The sequence below is a fragment of the Scyliorhinus torazame genome, chromosome 23 (genome assembly GCF_047496885.1).
Source record: "Scyliorhinus torazame isolate Kashiwa2021f chromosome 23, sScyTor2.1, whole genome shotgun sequence".
Lineage (NCBI taxonomy): Eukaryota > Metazoa > Chordata > Chondrichthyes > Carcharhiniformes > Scyliorhinidae > Scyliorhinus > Scyliorhinus torazame.
In genome coordinates this window covers 16,692,994-16,715,528 of record NC_092729.1, presented here as the reverse complement: position 1 = coordinate 16,715,528, position 22,535 = coordinate 16,692,994, and the positions used below count along the sequence as shown (strand labels likewise).

The 22,535-nt window shown below is 51.6% G+C and overlaps 1 long non-coding RNA gene across 1 annotated transcript; it reads right to left on the bottom strand.

The window, feature by feature from the left end:
* Positions 1–682: 682 nt before the first annotated feature.
* LOC140399706 (uncharacterized) lies at positions 683–9,756 on the bottom strand. Its single transcript, XR_011937800.1, has 2 exons — positions 9,623–9,756; positions 683–860 (listed from the first exon to the last, which is right to left on the bottom strand). It is a non-coding gene; the product is annotated as an uncharacterized lncRNA (long non-coding RNA).
* Positions 9,757–22,535: the final 12,779 nt, after the last annotated feature.

The following is a 22,535-nucleotide window of genomic DNA, read 5'->3' as shown; positions in this document are numbered from 1 at the left end:
AAATTCTAACAGGACTGGACCCGAAAGATGCAGGGAAGATGTTACCAATGATGGGCGTGTACAGAACCACGGGTCACAGTCTGAGGATACAGGGTAAACCATTTCGGGCAGAGATAAGGGGACATTTCTTCACACAGAGAGGGGTGAGCCTGTGGAATTAATTGCCACAGGAAGTTGTTGATGCTAAAACGTTGAATATATTCAAGAGGCGGCTGAATATAACACTTGGGAAGATTGAGATCAAAGGCTATGGGGAGAAAGCAGGATTAGGCTGTTGAGTTGGATGATCAGCCATGATTGTGATGAATGGCGGAGTAGGCGCGAACGACCATAAGTCCTCCTTCTGCTCCTATCTTCTATGTACCTACATATCTATGTATGCCGAAGGGCCTGTTCCTGTGCTGTCTTGTTCTTTATTCTTTTTGAATGCAAAATGCCGCCACAGCGATAACTTGGTCCACTAACCTGGCACTCGGGTGAGTTCTTACACCTTTTTATTAGCATGGAACTTCGTCAGTCTAGCAGAGGCAGGAGACATCGGCAGACAATTATAGGGTTCGTTAATGTTTTAAATTGATGGTGCTTAGCATTTTTATATTTTTTAAATGCATACTTAATGTAAGGAATATATATATATATATGTGTGTTTGTGAGTCTGTATATATCGAAGTCACAGAAGATGAATCATTATTTTCTTTAAACTTTGCTTTGGAATAAATACATTAATTCCATTTAAGCATCTATATTGGATGTGGTGATCACTCGATAACGGATACGATTGTCACGTGCCATCTTCTCAGTGATTGGCACATCACTGTATCTGGCCACGGCTTTCAGCCAATGTTTTCGAATATAACAAACTAAAAGTAAAAGAAAACATGATGAAGGAAGTAATTACGGGTTATTCAGCCTGATGGAGAACAATGAGAAAACAGAAAGCAGAATCTGTCAGCCTGACAGGGACACACTCGGCACAAAGCAGCAACATTACGTTTGTTGAATATAATAATATTCCACAGATTACAGCCTCACACCCCAAGACTTGATTAAACTCACTCCGTCTCTCCACCTCCTGTTCTGCACAAACTCACTCACTCCCTCCACCTCCTGGTCTGTACAAACTGACTCATTCACCTCCTGGTCGGTACAAACTCTCCCTCCCTCCACCTCCTGGTCTGCACAAACTCACTCCCTCCACCTCATGGTCTGATACAAACTCACTCACTCCACCTCCTGGTCTGTACAAACTTACTCCCTCCACCTCCTGGTCTGTACAAACTCACTCGCTCCACCTCCAGGTCTGTCAAAATTCCCTCCCTCCACCTCCTGGTCTGTACAAACTCACTCCCTCCACCTCCTGGTCTGTACAAACTTACTCCCTCCACCTCCTGGTCTGTACAAACTCACTCCCTCCACCTCCTGGTCTGTTAAAACTCCCTCCCTCCACCTCCTTGTCTGCACAAACTCACTCCCTCCACCTCCTGGTCTGATACAAACTCCCTCCCTCCACCCCCTGGTCTGTACAAACTTACTCCCTCCACCTCCTGCTCTGTACAAACTCACTCCCTCCACCTCCTGGTCAGAACAAATTCTCTCCCTCCACCTCCTGGTCGGTACAAACTCCCTCCCTCCACCTACTGGTCTGTACAAACTCCCTCCCTCCACCTCCTGGTCTGTACAAAAACTCCCTCTCTCTACCTTCTGGTCTGTACAGACGCATTCTTCCGTCCACCACCTGTTCTGTACAAAGTCACTCCCTCTCTCCACCTTCTGGTCTGTACAAACGCACTCCCTCTCTCCACCTTCTGTCTGATACAAACTCCCTCCCTCAACCTCCTGGTCTGCACAATCTCCCTCCCTCCACCTCCTGGTCTGATACAAACTCCCTCCCTCCACGTCCTGGTCCGTACAAACTCACTCACTCCACCTCCTGGTCTGTACAATCGCCCCCTCCCTCCACTTCCTGGTCTGCACAAAGTCCCTCCCTCCACCTCCTGGTCTGCACAAACTCACTCACACCACATCCTGGTCTGTACAAACTCCCTCCCTCCACCTCCTGGTCTGCACAAACTCCCTCCCTCCACCTCCTGGCCTGCACAATCTCCCTCCCTCCACGTCCGGGTCTGTACAAACTCAATCACACCACCTCCTGGTCTGTACAAACTCACTCCCTCCACCTCATGGAGTTTGTATCAGAATACAAAGTCCCTCCCTCCAGGTCCTGGTCTGTAGAAACTCACTCACTCCACCTCCTAGTCTGCACAAACTCCCTCCCTCCACGTCATGGTCTGCACAAACTCCCTCCCTCCAGCTCCTGGTCTGCACAAGCTCACTCCCTCCACCTCGTGGTCTGATACATACTCCCTCCCTCCACCTACTGGTCTGTACAAACTCACTCTCTCCACCTCGTGGTCTGTACAAACTCTCCCCCCCCCCCCTGCACCTCGTGGTCTGTACAAACTCACTCCCTCCCTCCACCACCTGGTCTGAACAAAGTCACTCCCTCTCTCCACCTTCTGGTCTGTACAAATTCACTCCCTCCACCTTCTGGTCTGTACAAACTCCCCCTCCCTCCACCTCCTTGTCTGCACAAACTCACTCCCTCCACCTCCTGGTCTGATAAAAACTCCCTCCCTCCACCCCTGGTCTGCACAAACTTACTCCCTCCACCTCCTGCTCTGTACAAACTCTCTCCCTCCACCTCCTGGTCAGTACAAATTCTCTCCCTCCACCTCCTGGTCGGTACAAACTCCCTCCCTCCACCTACTGGTCTGTACAAACTCCCTCCCTCCACCTCCTGGTCTGTATAAACACTCCATCTCTCTACCTTCTGGTCTGTACAGACTCATTCTTCCGTCCACCACCTGTTCTGTACAAAGTCACTCCCTCTCTCCACCTTCTGGTCTGTACAAACGCACTCCCTCTCTCCACCTTCTGGTCTGATACAAACTCCCTCCCTCCACCTCCTGGTCTGCACAATCTCCCTCCCTCCACCTCCTGGTCTGATACAAACTCCCTCCCTCCACGTCCTGGTCTGTACAAACTCACTCACTCCACCTCCTGGTCTGTACAAACCCCCCTCCCTCCACCTGCTGGTCTGCACAAACTCCCTCCCTCCACCTCCTGGTCTGCACAAACTCACTCACACCACATCCTGGTCTGTACAAACTCCCTCCCTCCACCTCCTGGTCTGCACAAACTCCCTCCCTCCACCTCCTGGTCTGCACAATCTCCCTCCCTCCACGTCCTGGCCTGTACAAACTCAATAACACCACCTCCTGGTCTGTACAAACTCACTCCCTCCACCTCATGGAGTTTGTATCAGAATACAAAGTCCCTCCCTCCAGGTCCTGGTCTGTAGATACTCACTCACTCCACCTCCTAGTCTGCACAAACTCCCTCCCTCCACGTCATGGTCTGCACAAACTCACTCCCTCCAGCTCCTGGTCTGCACAAGCTCACTCCCTCCATCTCGCGGTCTGATACATACTCCCTCCCTCCACCTACTGGTCTGTACAAACTCACTCTCTCCACCTCGTGGTCTGTAAACCCCCCCCCCCCCCCGCCCCTGCACCTCGTGGTCGGTACAAACTCCCTCCCTCCCTCCAACACCTGGTCTGTACAAAGTCACTCCCTCTCTCCACCTTCTGGTCTGTACAAACTCCCCCTCCCTCCACCCCCTGGTGTGCACAAACTCACTCCCTCCACCTCCTGGTCTGCACAAACTCACTCCCTCCACCTTTTGGTGTGTACAAAGTCACTCCCTCCACCTCCTGTTCTGTACAAACTCCGTCCCCTCCACCTCCTGTTCTGTACAAACTCCATTCCTCCACCTCCTGGTCTGCACAAAGTCACTCCCTCCACATCCTGGTCTGCACAAACTCACTCCCTCCACCCCCTGGTCTGCACAAACTCACTCCCTCCACCTCCTGGTCTTATACAAACTCCCTCCCTCCACGTCCTGGTCTGTAAAAACTCACTCACACCACCTCCTGGTCCGTACAACCTCCCTCCCTCCACCTCCTGGTCTGTACAAACTCCCTCTATCCACCTATTGGTCTCTACAAACTCTCTCCCTCCACCTCCTGGTCTGATACAATCTCCCTCCCTCCACCTACTGGTCTGTACAAACTCACTCCCTCCACCCCCTGGTCTGCACAAACTCACTCCCTCCACCTCCTGGTCTTATACAAACTCCCTCCCTCCACGTCCTGGTCTGTAAAAACTCATTCACACCACCTCCTGGTCCGTACAACCTCCCTCCCTCCACCTCCTGGTCTGTACAAACTCCCTCTATCCACCTATTGGTCTGTACAAACTCACTCCCTCCACCTCCTGGTCTGATACAATCTCCCTCCCTCCACCTACTGGTCTGTACAAACTCACTCCCTCCACCTTCTCGTCTGTACAAACTCCCCCTCCCTCCACCTAGTGGTCTGTACAAACTCACGCCCTCCACCTCCTGGTCTGTACAAATACTCCCTCTCTCTACCTTCTGGCCTGTACAGACTCATTCCCTCCGTCCACCACCTGGTCTGTACTAAGTCAATCCCTCTCTCCACCTCCTGGTCTGTAGAAACGCACTCCCTCTCTCCACCTTCTGGTCTGTACAAACGCACTCCCTCTCTCCACCTTCTGGTCTGTACAAACTCACTCCCTCCCTCCACATCCTGGTCTGTACAAACACACTCCCTCCGTCCACCTCCTGGCCTATACAAACTGACTCCATCCCTCCACCTCTTGGTTGTGTACAAACGAATTCCTTCCCTCCCACCCTCTCCTTTTCCTGTACAGACTCACACCCGCCCTGTCTCCCACACACCGTCTTCTACAGACTCCGCCCCTCCCTCCGACTCACTGAACTGCACAGAATAATTTCCCTCCCTCTCTATGATTTAAAGTGATCCTCGCTCAATATTGACCTCCCACTTTCTTCCCTAGACAGATTTTGTCTTTCTAACTCTCTGATGTCTGCAGAATTACTCCCTCTCTCACACTCCCTGGCCAATATGCAACCGGTCCCTCCATTCCACTTCCTGTCCTACACAGACTCCCTCCCACCCGCTAGTCTGCGCAGATACACTCACTCCCTCTGTCCCACTTCCTGCTGTGTTCAATCCTACTCCCTCACTCCCCCTCTCCGGTCTGTTGGTTTTCTCTCTGAACTGCAGAGCATCTCTGTGCGTTGCCTCAGGATGGAGAACACCACCCCCACTATTCAGGAACACAGAGAATAAAACTTATATTTAGAGAACTGTTCGCAGCACCCAAAGAATCAAAACAGTTTCAGTGACAGGGGACGTTTACTCAAGGACCAACAATGTTTACTCCGAAAACAGTGCGGTCAATCATTTCACAGACTATCTCACAAAATAGAAAATTAGATGTGAAGGATGTAGAGTTTCTGTTCACGTTCGCGCAGAGAGTGATGTTGGTGCAGGACAATGCGAGAACCCCAGCTCCACACAGAATAACGACAGCATAACACCCATATTCCCTCTCCGAGGAAGAGGTCGACAGGGTAACCATTTGCTGCTTCCTCCAGAACACCACACTTCCGCAGTGCTGAGCCCCATCTTTGCAGTGGAAAATCAGCCCACAACAATGCAGCAGTCACACAGTGCTGAGCCCCATGTGCTGGAGTGAGACATCAATACAAAATAATGCAGCGCTCCCGCAGTGCTGAGCCCCATGTACTGGAGTGGGACATCAATAAAAAACAATGCAGCGCTCCCGCAGTGCTGAGCCCCATGTACTGGAGTGGGACATCAATAAAAAACAATGCAGCGCTCCCGCAGTGCTGAGCTCCATGTACTGGAGTGGGACATCAATTCAAAACAATGCAGCGCTCCCGCAGTGAGACATCAATCCACAACAATGCAGCAGTAACACAGTGCTGAGCTCCATGCATTAGACTGGAACATCAATCCACAACAATGCAGCGCTCCCGCAGTGCTGAGCTCCATGCATTAGACTGGGACATCAAACCACAACAATGCCGCGCTCTCGCAGTGTTGAGCTCCATGTACTGGAGTGGGACATCAATCCACAACAATGCAGAGCTCCCGCAGTGCTGAGCTCCATGCATTAGACTGGGACATCAAACCACAACAATGCCGCGCTCTCGCAGTGCTGAGCTCCATGAATTAGACTGGGACATCAATCCACAACAATGCAGCGCTCCCCCAGGACTGAGCTCCTTGTACGAGAGTGGGAAATCTACCCACAACAATGCAGCGCTCTGGAAGTGCTGAGCTACATGTATTAGACTGGAACATCAATCCACAACAATGCAGCGCTCACGCAGTGCTGAACTCCCTCTATTAGGCAGGGACATCAATCCACAACAATGCAACGCTCCCGCAGCGCTGGGCTCCATGTATTAGACTGGGACATCAATCCACAACAATGCAGCGTTCCCACAATGCTGAGCTCCATGTATTAGGCAGGGACATCAATCCACAACAATGCAGCACTCCCACAATGCTGAGCTCCATGTATTAGGCAGGGATACCAATCAACAGCAATGCAGCGCTCCCACAATGCTGAGCTCCGTGTTTTCGACTGCGACATCAATCAACAACAGTGCAGCGCTCTCGCAGTGCTGAGCTCCGTGTTTTAGACTGGCGCATCAACCCACAATAATGCAACGCTCTCGCAGTGCTGAGCTCCGAGTTCTGGAGGGGGCATCTGCTTAAACAGTGCTGCACTCTGGAAGTGCTGAACGTCATGTACTGAAGTGGAGCATTAACACACATCAGTGCAGCACTCGCGCAGTGCTGAGCTTCATGTACTGGAGTGGACATTAACCCACAACAGTGCAGCGTTCGCGCGATGCTGAGCTCCAAGTATTTGAGTGAAACATCAAGACACAACAGTGCCGCACTCCCGCAGTGCTGAGCTCCATGTACTGGTGTGGGACATCAATCCACAACAGTGCAGCGTTCTCGCAGTGCTGAGCTCCATGTACTGGAGTGGAACATCAATCCACAACAGTGCAGCGTTCTCGCAGTGCTGAGCTCCATGTACAGTAGTGAAACATCAACCCCCAACAGTGCAGCACTCCAGCAGTGCTGAACTCTAAGTACTTGAGTGAAACATGAATACACAACAGTGCCGCACTCCCGCAGTGCTGAGCTCCATATCCTGGAGTGGAACATCAATATACAACAGTGCAGAATTCCCGCAGTGCTGAGCTCCGTGCGCTGGTGTGTGATCTCAACCCACAACAATGCAGCACTTGCGCAATGCTGAGCTCCATGTACTGGTGCGGGACATCAAACCACAACAGTGCAGCATTCCCGCAGTGCTCAGCTACATGTACTGGACTGGGACACCAACCACAACAGTGCAGCATTCCCGCAGTGCTCAGCTCCATGTACTGGACTGGGACACCAACCACAACAGTGCCGCACTCCCGCAGTGCTCAGCTCCATGTACTGGACTGGGACACCAACCACAACAGTGCAGCATTCCCGCAGTGCTCAGCTCCATGTACTGGACTGGGACACCAACCACAACAGTGCAGCATTCCCGCAGTGCTCAGCTCCGTGCACTGGGCTGTGACACCAACCACAACAGTGGAGCATTCCCGCAGTGCTCAGCTCCATGCACTGGACTGGGACACCAACCACAACAGTGCAGCATTCCCGCAGTGCTCAGCTCCATGCACTGGACTGGGACACCAACCACAACAGTGGAGCATTCCCGCAGTGCTCAGCTCCATGCACTAGTGCGGGACATCAAACCACAACAGTGCAGCATTCCCGCAGTGCTCAGCTCCATGTAATGGACTGGGACACCAACCACAACAGTGCAGCATTCCCGCAGTGCTCAGCTCCATGTACTGGACTGGGACACCAACCACAACAGTGCAGCATTCCCGCAGTGCTCAGCTCCATGTACTGGACTGGGACACCAACCACAACAGTGCAGCATTCCCGTAGTGCTCAGCTCCATGTACTGGACTGGGACATCAAACCACAACAGTGCCGCACTCCCGCAGTGCTCAGCTCCATGCACTGGTGCGGGACATCAAACCACAACAGTGCCGCATTCCCGCAGTGCTCAGCTCCATGCACTGGACTGGGACACCAACCACAACAGTGCAGCATTCCCGCAGTGCTCAGCTCCATGCACTGGACTGGGACACCAACCACAACTGTGCCGCACTCCCGCAGTGCTCAGCTCCATGCACTGGACTGGGACACCAACCACAACTGTGCCGCACTCCCGCAGTGCTCTGCTCCGTGCACTGGACTGGGACACCAACCACAACTGTGCCGCACTCCCGCAGTGCTCAGTTCCATGCACTGGACTGGGACACCAACCACAACAGTGCCGCACTCCCGCAGTGCTCAGCTCCATGCACTGGACTGGGACACCAACCACAACAGTGGAGCATTCCCGCAGTGCTCAGCTCCATGTCCTGGACTGGGACATCAACCACAACAGTGCAGCATTCCCGCAGTGCTCAGCTCCGTGTACTGGACTGGGACACCAACCACAACAGTGCAGCATTCCCGCAGTGCTCAGCTCCATGTACTGGACTGGGACACCAACCACAACAGTGCAGCATTCCCGCAGTGCTCAGCTCCGTGCACTGGGCTGTGACCTCAACCCACAAACATTCATCAACTCCCAATTTGGACAAAGACTGGCCCCAGTTATTGACAATGAATCATTTCACCCCTTGTCATATTTATTTAATCCACCTTCTCACCCCCACATCATTATGAAAGGGGCAGTGTTAATCCAGCTGAATGCATCTGGTTCAATCTATTTTCATCGCTCTACCCATTGATATTTTTCTTTTTGCTTTATTCTTCCGTGTGATATGGGCATTGTTGGCACGACCAGCATTTGTTTCCCATCCCCTGCACTTAGTTGCTGAGGGCCTTGCCAGACCATTCAAGTTGGTCTGGAGTCACGGGTAGGCCAGTGCGGCCCAGGAGATGACTCAACCAGATGGGTTTTAAAAGCAGCGACAATGATTTCATGATGCTGATAAGATTCAAATTCCATCGCCTGCCGTGGAAGAATTGGAAACCCGTTTCTCGGGATTGCGCGTTCAGTAACTATTCCACATCTCATAATGAAAAGGTCCCACCTGTCTGGGGACTTTTGCAATAGAAAACTTCAGCCTCGCTTCTAATTCCCCATTTCTACATCTGAGGCTAGACAATTAGTGTGGGGAGAAAGGGCCAGAAGGAGACCCTGACCCTATCCTCACACACAGTCCACACTTCACAATCTGTATCAGATGTCAGTGATCGGGAGCAGCAAGTGTGAATAAGGCAATGAGGACAATTTTAGGGTTTTCTATCCAGATCAATGGTCCCATTGAGATTCAGCAACGTCACCCCGCCCAGTAATTTCTGTTTTCAATATTGGCCTGTGTGGATCAGATCCCAACACCAACAAGCCTCACGAAGCACTCAGTGAGGAAACCACCAGAGAATTACTGAAGGAGATAGCTTGGAGTGAATTCTTCAGTTTGTTTTCGAATCTCACAATCTCTTAACCAATCAAACCATTACACTTCAAGAAAATGCAATCGATTTAAAATTAAGCTGTATGAACTCCAGCTGCTTTTGTATTGGCGAAATTTACAGATTCTTACTTCCTTTCTTGCTTGCTTTCGCTCCAGTAGGATTGTGCTGAGTCAGCACTAGAAGTACAAGCACCAAGAACAGCGCTTTCTGCATCTTCGCTGGGGTCTGTCAGAGTTACGGTCAGAGTGCTGGTGTAGATCTGCTCTCTATCTACTCACGGAGTTATGTTGCGTTTATAATCACACGAGCGGGCGTGCCTGGTTTCTGGTGATGTCATTTGAAAATTTGTTTTCCTGCGTGGTGCCTTATTTCTATGAATGTCGCCTTCAGCAAAACGATATCCACACACCTGTTTAGCCGAACAATTCAAAGGGATCTGCAGTGAATTTCGCTACTGTTCCACCTGGTGTGAGCCTGTTGCTGACAGCCTTTCCGTCGACCTTCAGGGAGCTGTGCTTAGAGTGCACATAGACGTATACTGCCTGTAAAAATGTTCATGGATTTGGATGAACTGCCATTTTTGGGAAGGGTAAGAGCACATCTGATATTAGAATTCCTATCTCGGTGTTTACGGCTATCTACATATGCTATCCATGTGCAGGTCCAGACATTGTGGGCACTCTTCATAATTGAGACATTATTTCCGTACACTCTCTCCCTGTAACTTTTGTGAAAATCCATCACCTCACATCTCTCTGTTTTATTTTCCAGCTGCCTCTTCCCTGTCCAATCTGCTGCCCCATGGATATCGTTTTGCAAGTGAATGGCATTATCCTCAGTGTTTGACTATTGCATCTTTCCATGACCAATTCGATACCCACCCCTTCCTGATCCCCATCCCGTCATATCACACACACATAAACAGCACAAAGCTTTCCCACATGAACGAGTGCAGGTGTTGAAGTTGGTGAATTAATGCGGTCACGGTGCAGAGGAAAATCAGCGATCACGTAACCAGGTCGCAGTATCGAAACCACTGTGCTTGTGACCAACGGGGCAGCATGAAAACACAGACAGAAGCTGCTCTCTGACTCAGTGCTGCAGTGAAAGCTCAGACAGAAGCTGCTCTCTGTCTCAATGCTGCAGTGAAAGCTCAGACAGAAGCTGCTCTGTGTCTCAGTGCTGCAGTGAAAGCTCAGACAGAAGCTGCTCTCTGTCTCAGTGCTGCAGTGCAAGCTCAGACAGAAGCTGCTCTCTGTCTCAGTGCAGCAGTGAAAGCTCAGACAGAAGCTGCTCTCTGTCTCAGTGCTGCAGTGAAAGCTCAGACAGAAGCTGCTCTCTGTCTCAATGCTGCAGTGAAAGCTCAGACAGAAGCTGCTCTGTGTCTCAGTGCTGCAGTGAAAGCTCAGACAGAAGCTGCTCTGTGTCTCAGTGCTGCAGTGAAAGCTCAGACAGAAGCTGCTCTCTGTCTCAGTGCTGCAGTGCAAGCTCAGACAGAAGCTGCTCTCTCTCTCAGTGCAGCAGTGAAAGCTCAGACAGAAGCTGCTCTCTGTCTCAGTGCTGCAGTGAAAGCTCAGACAGAAGCTGCTCTCTGTCTCAGTGCTGCAGTGAAAGCTCAGACAGAAGCTGCTCTCTGTCTCAGTGCTGCAGTGAAAGCTCAGACAGAAGCTGCTCTATGTCTCAGTGCTGCAGTGAAATCTCAGACAGAAGCTGCTCTCTGTCTCAGTGCTGCAGTGAAAGCTCAGACAGAAGCTGCGCTCTGTCTCAGTGCTGCAGTGAAAGCTCAGACAGAAGCTGCTCTCTGTCTCAGTGCTGCAGTGAAAGCTCAGACAGAAGCTGCTCTCTGTCTCAATGCTGCAGTGAAAGCTCAGACAGAAGCTGCTCTCTGTCTCAATGCTGCAGTGAAAGCTCAGACAGAAGCTGCTCCCTGTCTCAATGCTGCAGTGAAAGCTCAGACAGAAGCTGCTCTCTGTCTCAGTGCTGCAGTGAAGGCTCAGACAGAAGCTGCTCTCTGTCTCAATGCTGCAGTGAAAGCTCAGACAGAAGCTGCTCTCTGTCTCAATGCTGCAGTGAAAGCTCAGACAGAAGCTGCTCCCTGTCTCAATGCTGCAGTGAAAGCTCAGACAGAAGCTGCTCTCTGTCTCAGTGCTGCAGTGAAAGCTCAGACAGAAGCTGCTCTCTGTCTCAATGCTGCAGTGAAAGCTCAGACAGAAGCTGCTCTCTGTCTCAGTGCTGCAGTGAAAGCTCAGACAGAAGCTGCTCTCTGTCTCAGTGCTGCAGTGAAAGCTCAGACAGAAGCGGCTCTCTGTCCCAGTGCTGCAGTGAAAGCTCAGACAGAAGCTGCTCTCTGTCTCAATGCTGCAGTGAAAGCTCAGACAGAAGCGGCTCTCTGTCTCAATGCTGCAGTGAAAGCTCAGACAGAAGCTGCTCTCTGTCACAGTGCTGCAGTGAAAGCTCAGACAGAAGCGGCTCTCTGTCTCAATGCTGCAGTGAAAGCTCAGACAGAAGCTGCTCCCTCTCTCAGTGCTGCAGTGAAATCTCAGACAGAAGCTTCTCACTCTCTCAGTGCTGCAGTGAAAGCTCAGACAGAAGCTGCTCTCTGTCTCAGTGCTGCAATGAAAGCTCAGACAGAAGCTGCTCTCTGTCTCAATGCTGCAGTGAAAGCTCAGACAGAAGCTGCTCCCTGTCTCAATGCTGCAGTGAAAGCTCAGACAGAAGCTGCTCTCTGTCTCAGTGCTGCAGTGAAAGCTCAGACAGAAGCTGCTCTCTGTCTCAATGCTGCAGTGAAAGCTCAGACAGAAGCTGCTCTCTGTCTCAATGCTGCAGTGAAAGCTCAGACAGAAGCTGCTCTCTGTCTCAGTGCTGCAGTGAAAGCTCAGACAGAAGCTGCTCTCTGTCTCAATGCTGCAGTGAAAGCTCAGACAGAAGCTGCTCTCTGTCTCAGTGCTGCAGTGAAAGCTCAGACAGAAGCTGCTCTCTGTCTCAATGCTGCAGTGAAAGCTCAGACAGAAGCTGCTCTCTGTCTCAGTGCTGCAGTGAAAGCTCAGACAGAAGCTGCTCTCTGTCTCAGTGCTGCAGTGAAAGCTCAGACAGAAGCTGCTCTCTGTCTCAATGCTGCAGTGAAAGCTCAGACAGAAGCTGCTCTCAGTCTCAGTGCTGCAGTGAAAGCTCAGACAGAAGCGGCTCTCTGTCTCAATGCTGCAGTGAAAGCCCAGACAGAAGCTGCTCCCTCTCTCAGTGCTGCAGTGGAATCTCAGACAGAAGCTTCTCACTCTCTCAGTGCTGCAGTGAAAGCTCAGACAGAAGCTGCTCTCTGTCTCGGTGCTGCAGTGAAAGCTCAGACAGAAGCGGCTCTCTGTCTCAATGCTGCAGTGAAAGCTCAGACAGAAGCTGCTCTCTCTCAGTGCTGCAGTGAAAGCTCAGACAGAAGCGGCTCTCTGTCTCAATGCTGCAGTGAAAGCTCAGACAGAAGCTGCTCCCTCTCTCAGTGCTGCAGTGAAAGCTCAGACAGAAGCGGCTCTCTGTCTCAATGCTGCAGTGAAAGCTCAGACAGAAGCTGCTCTCTGTCTCAGTGCTGCAGTGAAAGCTCAGACAGAAGCTGCTCTCTGTCTCAGTGCTGCAGTGAAAGCTCAGACAGAAGCTGCTCTCTGTCTCAGTGCTGCAGTGAAAGCTCAGACAGAAGCTGCTCTCTGTCTCAATGCTGCAGTGAAAGCTCAGACGGAAGCTGCTCTCTGTCTCAGTGCTGCAGTGAAATTTCAGACAGAAGATGCTCTCTGTCTCAGAGCTGCAGTGAAAGCTCAGACAGAAGCTGCTCTCTGTCTCAGTGCTGCAGTGAAAGCTCAGACAGAAGCTGCTCTCTGACTAAGTGCTGCAGTGAAAGCTCAGACAGAAGCTGCTCTCTGTCTCAGTGCTGCAGTGATAGCTCAGACAGAAGCTGCTCTCTGTCTCAGTGCTGCAGTGAAAGCTCAGACAGAAGCTGCTCTCTGTCTCAATGCTGCAGTGAAAGCTCAGACAGAAGCTGCTCTCTGTCTCAGTGCTGCACTGAAAGCTCAGACAGAAGCTGCTCTCTGTCTCAGTGCTGCAGTGAAAGCTCAGAGGGAAGCTGCTCTCTGTCTCAGTGCTGCAGTGAAAGCTCAGACATAAGCTGCTCTCTGTCTCAATGCTGCAGTGAAAGCTCAGGCAGAAGCTGCTCTCTGTCTCAGTGCTGCAGTGAAATCTCAGACAGAAGCTGCTCTCTGTCTCAGTGCTGCAGTGAAAGCTCAGACAGAAGCTGCTCTCTGTCTCGGTGCTGCAGTGAAAGCTCAGACAGAAGCTGCTCTCTGTCTCAGTGCTGCAGTGAAAGCTCAGACAGAAGCTGCTCTCTGTCTCAGTGCTGCAGTGAAAGCTCAGAGAGAAGCTGCTCTCTGTCTCAATGCTGCAGTGAAAGCTCAGACAGAAGCTGCTCTCTGTCTCAGTGCTGCAGTGAAAGCTCAGACAGAAGCTGCTCTCTGTCTCAGTGCTGCAGTGAAAGCTCAGACAGAAGCTGCTCTCTGTCTCAGTGCTGCAGTGAAAGCTCAGACAGAAGCTGCTCTCTGTCTCAGTGCTGCAGTGAAAGCTCAGACAGAAGCTGCTCTCTGTCTCAGTGCTGCAGTGAAAGCCCAGACAGAAGCTGCTCTCTGTCTCAGTGCTGCAGTGAAAGCTCAGACAGAAGCTGCTCTCTGTCTCAGTGCTGCAGTAAAAGCTCAGACAGAAGCTGCTCTCTGTCTCAGTGCTGCAGTGAAAGCTCAGGCAGAAGTTGCTCTCTGTCTCAGTGCTGCAGTGAAAGCTCAGACAGAAGCTGCTCTCTGTCTCAGTGCTGCAGTGAAAGCTCAGACAGAAGCTGCTCTCTGTCTCAGTGCTGCAGTGAAAGCTCAGACAGAAGCTGCTCTCTGTCTCAGTGCTGCAGTGAAAGCTCAGACAGAAGCTGCTCTCTGTCTCAGTGCTGCAGTGAAAGCTCAGACAGAAGCTGCTCACTGTCTCAGTGCTGCAGTGAAAGCTCAGACAGAAGCTGCTCTCTGTCTCAGTGCTGCAGTGAAAGCTCCGACAGAAGTTGCTCTCTGTCTCAGTGCTGCAGTGAAAGCTCAGACAGAAGCTGCTCTCTGTCTCAGTGCTGCAGTGAAAGCTCAGACAGAAGCTGCTCTCTGTCTCAGTGCTGCAGTGAAAGCTCAGACAGAAGCTGCTCTCTGTCTCAATGCTGCAGTGAAAGCTCAGACAGAAGCTGCTCTCTGTCTCAGTGCTGCAGTGAAAGCTCAGACAGAAGCTGCTCTCTGTCTCAGTGCTGCAGTGGAAGCTCAGACAGAAGCTGCTCTCTGTCTCAGTGCTGCAGTGAAATCTCAGACAGAAGCTGCTCTCTGTCTCAGTGCTGCAGTGAAAGCTCAGACAGAAGTTGCTCTCTGTCTCAATGCTGCAGTGAAAGCTCAGACAGAAGCTGCGCTCTGTCTCAGTGCTGCAGTGAAAGCTCAGGCAGAAGCTGCTCTCTGTCTCAATGCTGCAGTGAAAGCTCAGACAGAAGCTGCTCTCTGTCTCAGTGCTGCAGTGAAAGCTCAGACAGAAGCTGCTCTCTGTCTCAGTGCTGCAGTGAAAGCTCAGACAGAAGCTGCTCTCTGTCTCAGTGCTGCAGTGAAAGCTCAGACAGAAGCTGATCTCTGTCTCAGTGCTGCAGTGAAAGCTCAGACAGAAGCTGCTCTCTGTCTCAATGCTGCAGTGAAAGCTCAGACAGAAGCTGCTCTCTGTCTCAGTGCTGCAGTGAAAGCCCAGACAGAAGCTGCTCTCAGTCTCAGTGCTGCAGTGAAAGCTCAGACAGAAGCTGCTCTCTGTCTCAGTGCTGCAGTGAAAGCTCAGACAGAAGCTGCTCTCAGTCTCAGTGCTGCAGTGAAAGCTCAGACAGAAGCTGCTCTCTGTCTCAGTGCTGCAGTGAAAGCTCAGACAGAAGCTGCTCTCTGTCTCAGTGCTGCAGTGAAAGCTCAGGCAGAAGCTGCTCTCTGTCTCAGTGCTGCAGTGAAAGCTCAGACAGAAGCTGCTCTCTGTCTCAGTGCTGCAGTAAAAGCTCAGACAGAAGCTGCTCTCTGTCTCAGTGCTGCAGTGAAAGCTCAGGCAGAAGTTGCTCTCTGTCTCAGTGCTGCAGTGAAAGCTCAGACAGAAGCTGCTCTCTGTCTCAGTGCTGCAGTGAAAGCTCAGACAGAAGCTGCTCTCTGTCTCAGTGCTGCAGTGAAAGCTCAGACAGAACCTGCTCTCTGTCTCAGTGCTGCAGTGAAAGCTCAGACAGAAGCTGCTCTCTGTCTCAGTGCTGCAGTGAAAGCTCAGACAGAAGCTGCTCTCAGTCTCAGTGCTGCAGTGAAAGCTCAGACAGAAGCTGCTCTCTGTCTCAGTGCTGCAGTGAAAGCTCAGACAGAAGCTGCTCTCTGTCTCAGTGCTGCAGTGAAAGCTCAGACTGAAGCTGCTCTCTGTCTCAGTGCTGCAGTGAAAGCTCAGACAGAAGCTGCTCTCTGTCTCAGTGCTGCAGTAAAAGCTCAGACAGAAGCTGCTCTCTGTCTCAGTGCTGCAGTGAAAGCTCAGGCAGAAGTTGCTCTCTGTCTCAGTGCTGCAGTGAAAGCTCAGAAAGAAGCTGCTCTCTGTCTCAGTGTTGCAGTGAAAGCTCAGACAGAAGCTGCTCTCTGTCTCAGTGCTGCAGTGAAAGCTCAGACAGAAGCTGCTCTCTGTCTCAGTGCTGCAGTGAAAGCTCCGACAGAAGTTGCTCTCTGTCTCAGTGCTGCAGTGAAAGCTCAGACAGAAGCTGCTCTCTGTCTCAGTGCTGCAGTGAAAGCTCAGACAGAAGCTGCTCCCTGTCTCAGTGCTGCAGTGAAAGCTCCGACAGAAGTTGCTCTCAGTCTCAGTGCTGCAGTGAAAGCTCAGACAGAAGCTGCTCTCTGTCTCCGTGCTGCAGTGAAAGCTCAGACAGAAGCTGCTCTCTGTCTCAGTGCTGCAGTGAAAGCTCAGACAGAAGCTGCTCTCTGTCTCAGTGCTGCAGTGAAAGCTCAGACAGAAGCTGCTCTCTGTCTCAGTGCTGCAGTGAAAGCTCAGACAGAAGCTGCTCTCTGTCTCAATGCTGCAGTGAAAGCTCAGACAGAAGCTGCTCTCTGTCTCAGTGCTGCAGTGAAAGCTCAGACAGAAGCTGCTCTCTGTCTCAGTGCTGCAGTGGAAGCTCAGACAGAAGCTGCTCTCTGTCTCAGTGCTGCAGTGAAATCTCAGACAGAAGCTGCTCTCTGTCTCAGTGCTGCAGTGAAAGCTCAGACAGAAGTTGCTCTCTGTCTCAATGCTGCAGTGAAAGCTCAGACAGAAGCTGCGCTCTGTCTTAGTGCTGCAGTGAAAGCTCAGACAGAAGCTGCTCTCTGTCTCAATGCTGCAGTGAAAGCTCAGACAGAAGCTGCTCTCTGTCTCAGTGCTGCAGTGAAAGCTCAGACAGAAGCTGCTCTCTGTCTCAGTGCTGCAGTGAAAGCTCAGACAGAAGCTGCTCTCAGTCTCAGTGCTGCAGTGAAAGCTCAGACAGAAGCTGCTCTCTGTCTCAGTGCTGCAGTGAAAGCTCAGACAGAAGCTGCTCTCTGTCTCAGTGCTTCAGTGAAAGCTCAGACAGAAGCTGCTCTCTGTCTCAGTGCTGCAGTGAAAGCTCAGACAGAAGCTGCTCTCAGTCTCAGTGCTGCAGTGAAAGCTCAGACAGAAGCTGCTCTCTGTCCCAGTGCTGCAGTGAAAGCTCACACAGAAGCTGCTCTCAGTCTCAGTGCTGCAGTGAAAGCTCAGACAGAAGCTGCTCTCTGTCTCAGTGCTGCAGTGAAAGCTCAGACAGAAGCTGCTCTCTGTCTCAGTGCTGCAGTGAAAGCTCAGACAGAAGCTGCTCTCTGTCTCAGTGCTGCAGTGAAATCTCAGACAGAAGCTGCTCTCTGTCTCAATGCTGCAGTGAAAGCTCAGACAGAAGCTGCTCTCTGTCTCAGTGCTGCAGTGAAAGCTCAGACAGAAGCTGCTCTCTGTCTCCGTGCTGCAGTGAAATCTCAGACAGAAGCTACTCTCTGTCTCAGTGCTGCAGGGAAAGCTCAGACAGAAGCTGCTCTCTGTCTCAGTGCTGCAGTGAAAGCTGACAGAAGCTTCTCTCTGTCTCAGTGCTGCAGTGAAACCTCAGACAGAAGCTGCTCTCTGTCTCAGTGCTGCAGTGAAAGCTCAGACAGAAGCTGCTCTCTGTCTCAGTGCTGCAGTGAAAGCTCAGAGAGAAGCTGTTCTCTGTCTCAGTGCTGCAGTGAAAGCTCAGACAGAAACTGCTCTCTGTCTCAGTGCTGCAGTGAAAGCTCAGACAGAAGTTGCTCTCTGTCTCAATGCTGCATTGAAAGCTCAGACAGAAGCTGCTCTCTGTCTCAGTGCTGCAGTGCAAGCTCAGAAAGAAGCTGCTCTCTGTCTCAGTGCTGCAGTGAAAGCTCAGACAGAAGCTGCTCTCTGTCTCAGTGCTGCAGTGAAAGCTCAGACAGAAGCTGCTCTCTGTCTCAATGCTGCAGTGAAAGCTCAGACAGAAGCTGCTCTCTGTCTCAGTTCTGCAGTGAAAGCTCAGACAGAAGCTGCTCTCTGTCTCAGTGCTGCAGTGAAAGCTCAGACAGAAGCTGCTCTCTGTCTCAGTGCTGCAGTGAAAGCTCAGACAGAAGCTGCTCTCTGTCTCAATGCTGCAGTGAAAGCTCAGACAGAAGCTGCTCTCTGTCTCAATGCTGCAGTGAAAGCTCAGACATAAGCTGCTCTCTGTCTCAATGCTGCAGTGAAAGCTCAGACAGAAGCTGCTCTCTGTCTCAGTGCTGCAGTGAAAGCTCAGACAGAAGCTGCTCTCTGTCTCAGTGCTGCAGTGAAAGCTCCGACAGAAGTTGCTCTCTGTCTCAATGCTGCAGTGAAAGCTCAGACAGAAGCTGCTCTCTGTCTCAGTGCTGCAGTGAAAGCTCAGACAGAACCTGCTCTCTTTCTCAGTGCTGCAGTGAAAGCTCAGACAGAAGCTGCTCTCTGTCTCAATGCTGCAGTGAAAGCTCAGACAGAAGCTGCTCTCTGTCTCAGTGCTGCAGAGAAAGCTCAGACAGAAGCTGCTCCCTGTCTCAGTGCTGCAGTGAAAGCTCAGACAGAAGCTGCTCTCTGTCTCAATGCTGCAGTGAAAGCTCAGACAGAAGCTGCTCTCTGTCTCAGTGCTGCGGTGAAAGCTCAGACAGAAGCTGCTCTCTGTCTCAGTGCTGCAGTGAAAGCTCAGACAGAAGCTGCTCTCTGTCTCAGCTCTGCAGTGAAAGCTCAGACAGAAGCTGCTCACTGTCTCAATGCTGCAGTGAAAGCTCAGACAGAAGCTGCTCTCTCTCTCAGTGCTGCAGTGAAAGCTCAGACAGAAGCTGCTCTCTGTCTCAGTGCTTCAGTGAAAGCTCAGACAGAAGCTGCTCTCTGTCTCAGTGCTGCAGTGAAAGCTCAGACAGAAGCTGCTCTCAGTCTCAGTGCTGCAGTGAAAGCTCAGACAGAAGCTGCTCTCTGTCTCAGTGCTGCAGTGAAAGCTCAGACAGAATCTGCTCTCAGTCTCAGTGCTGCAGTGAAAGCTCAGACAGAAGCTGCTCTCTGTCTCAGTGCTGCAGTGAAAGCTCAGACAGAAGCTGCTCTCTGTTTCAGTGCTGCAGTGAAAGCTCAGACTGAAGCTGCTCTCTGTCTCAGTGCTGCAGTGAAAGCTCAGACAGAAGCTGCTCTCTGTCTCAGTGCTGCAGTGAAAGCTCAGACAGAAGCTGCTCTCTGTCTCAGTGCTTCAGTGAAAGCTCAGACAGAAGCTGATCTCTGTCTCAGTGCTGCAGTGAAAGCTCAGACAGAAGCTGCTCTCAGTCTCAGTGCTGCAGTGAAAGCTCAGACAGAAGCTGCTCTCTGTCTCAGTGCTGCAGTGAAAGCTCACACAGAAGCTGCTCTCAGTCTCAGTGCTGCAGTGAAAGCTCAGACAGAAGCTGCTCTCTGTCTCAGTGCTGCAGTGAAAGCTCAGACAGAAGCTGCTCTCTGTCTCAGTGCTGCAGTGAAAGCTCAGACAGAAGCAGCTCTCTGTCTCAGTGCTGCAGTGAAAGCTCAGACAGAAGCTGCTCTCTGTCTCAGTGCTGCAGTGAAAGCTCAGAGAGAAGCTGCTCTCTGTCTCAGTGCTGCAGTGAAAGCTCAGACAGAAGCTGCTCTCTGTCTCAGTGCTGCAGTGCAAGCTCAGACAGAAGCTGCTCTCTATCTCAGTGCTGCAGTGAAAGCTCAGACAGAAGCTGCTCTCTGTCTCAGTGCTGCAGTGAAAGCTCAGACAGAAGCTGCTCTCTGTCTCAATGCTGCAGTGAAAGCTCAGACAGAAGCTGCTCTCTGTCTCAGTGCTGCAGTGAAAGCTCAGAAAGAAGCTGCTCTCTGTCTCAGTGCTGCAGTGAAAGCTCAGACAGAAGCTGCTCTCTGTCTCAGTGCTGCAGTGAAAGCTCAGACAGAAGCTGCTCTCTGTCTCAGTGCTGCAGTGAAAGCTCAGACAGAAGCTGCTCTCTGTCTCAGTGCTGCAGTGAAAACTCAGACAGAAGCTGCTCTGTGTCTCAATGCTGCAGTGAAAGCTCAGACAGAAGCTGCTCTCTGTCTCAGTGCTGCAGTGAAAGCTCAGACAGAAGCTGCTCTCTGTCTCAGTGCTGCAGTGAAAGCTCAGACAGAAGCTGCTCTCTGTCTCAGTGCTGCAGTGAAAGCTCAGACAGAAGCTGCTCTCTGTCTCAGTGCTGCAGTGAAAGCTCAGACAGAAGCTGCTCTCTGTCTCAGTGCTGCAGTGAAAGCTCAGATAGAAGCTGCTCTCTGTCTCAGTGCTGCAGTGAAATATCAGACAGAAGCTGCTCTCTGTCTCAGTGCTGCAGCGAAAGCTCAGACTGAAGCTGCTCTCTGTCTAAATGCTGCAGTGAAATCTCAGACAGAAGCCGCTCTCTGTCTCAATGCTGCAGTGAAAGCTCAGACAGAAGCTGCTCTCTGTCTCAGTGCTGCAGTGAAAGCTCAGACAGAAGCTGCTCTCTGTCTCAGTGCTGCAGCGAAAGCTCAGACTGAAGCTGCTCTCTGTCTCAATGCTGCAGTGAAAGCTCAGACAGAAGCCGCACTCTGTCTCAATGCTGCAGTGAAAGCTCAGACAGAAGCTGCTCTCTGTCTCAATGCTGCAGTGAAAGCTCAGACAGAAGCTGCTCTCTGTCTCTGTGCTGCAGTGAAAGCTCAGACAGAAGCTGCTCTCTGTCTCAATGCTGCAGTGAAAGCTCAGACAGAAGCTGCTCTCTGTCTCAGTGCTGCAGTGAAAGCTCAGACAGAAGCTGCTCTCTGTCTCAGTGCTGCAGTGAAAGCTGAGACAGAAGCTGTTCTCTGTCTCAGTGCTGCAGTGAAAGCTCAGACAGAAGCTGCTCTCTGTCTCAGTGCTGCAGTGAAAGCTCAGACAGAAGCTGCTCTCTGTCTCAATGCTGCAGTGAAAGCTCAGACAGAAGCTGCTCTCTGTCTCAGTGCTGCAGTGAAAGCTCAGACAGAAGCTGCTCTCTGTCTCAGTGCTGCAGTGAAAGCTCAGACAGAAGCTGCTCTCTGTCTCAATGCTGCAGTGAAATCTCAGACAGAAGCTGCTCTCTGTCTCAGTGCTGCAGTGAAAGCTCAGACAGAAGCTGCTCTCTGTCTCAGTGCTGCAGTGAAAGCTCAGACAGAAGCTGCTGTCTGTCTCAATGCTGCAGTGAAAGCTCAGACAGAAGCTGCTCTCTGTCTCAGTGCTGCAGTGAAAGCTCAGACAGAAGCTGCTCTCTGTCTCAGCGATGCAGTGAAAGCTCAGACAGAAGCTGCTCTCTGTCTCAGTGCTGCAGTGAAAGCTCAGACAGAAGCTGCTCTCTGTCTCAGTGCTGCAGTGAAAGATCAGACAGAAGCTGCTCTCTGTCTCAGTGCTGCAGTGAAAGCTCACACAGAAGCTGCTCTCAGTCTCAGTGCTGCAGTGAAAGCTCAGACAGAAGCTGCTCTCTGTCTCAGTGCTGCAGTGAAAGCTCAGACAGAAGCTGCTCTCTGTCTCAGTGATGCAGTGAAAGCTCAGACAGAAGCTGCTCTCTGCCTCAGTGCTGCAGTGAAACCTCAGACAGAAGCTGCTCTCTGTCTCAGTGCTGCAGTGAAAGCTCAGACAGAAGCTGCTCTCTGTCTCAGTGCTGCAGTGAAAGCTCAGACAGAAGCTGCTCTCTGTCTCAGTGCTGCAGTGAAAGCTCAGACAGAAGCTGCTCTCTGTCTCAGTGCTGCAGTGAAAGCTCAGACAGAAGCTGCTCTCTGTCTCAGTGCTGCAGTGAAAGCTCAGAGAGAAGCTGCTCTCTGTCTCAGTGCTGCAGTGAAAGCTCAGACAGAAGCTGCTCTCTGTCTCAGTGCTGCAGTGAAAGCTCAGACAGAAGCTGCTCTCTATCTCAGTGCTGCAGTGAAAGCTCAGACAGAAGCTGCTCTCTGTCTCAGTGCTGCAGTGAAAGCTCAGACAGAAGCTGCTCTCTGTCTCAATGCTGCAGTGAAAGCTCAGACAGAAGCTGCTCTCTGTCTCAGTGCTGCAGTGAAAGCTCAGAAAGAAGCTGCTCTCTGTCTCAGTGCTGCAGTGAAAGCTCAGACAGAAGCTGCTCTCTGTCTCAGTGCTGCAGTGAAAGCTCAGACAGAAGCTGCTCTCTGTCTCAGTGCTGCAGTGAAAGCTCAGACAGAAGCTGCTCTCTGTCTCAGTGCTGCAGTGAAAACTCAGAGAGAAGCTGCTCTGTGTCTCAATGCTGCAGTGAAAGCTCAGACAGAAGCTGCTCTCTGTCTCAGTGCTGCAGTGAAAGCTCAGACAGAAGCTGCTCTCTGTCTCAGTGCTGCAGTGACAGCTCAGACAGAAGCTGCTCTCTGTCTCAGTGCTGCAGTGAAAGCTCAGACAGAAGCTGCTCTCTGTCTCAGTGCTGCAGTGAAAGCTCAGACAGAAGCTGCTCTCTGTCTCAGTGCTGCAGTGAAAGCTCAGACAGAAGCTGCTGTCTGTCTCAATGCTGCAGTGAAAGCTCAGAC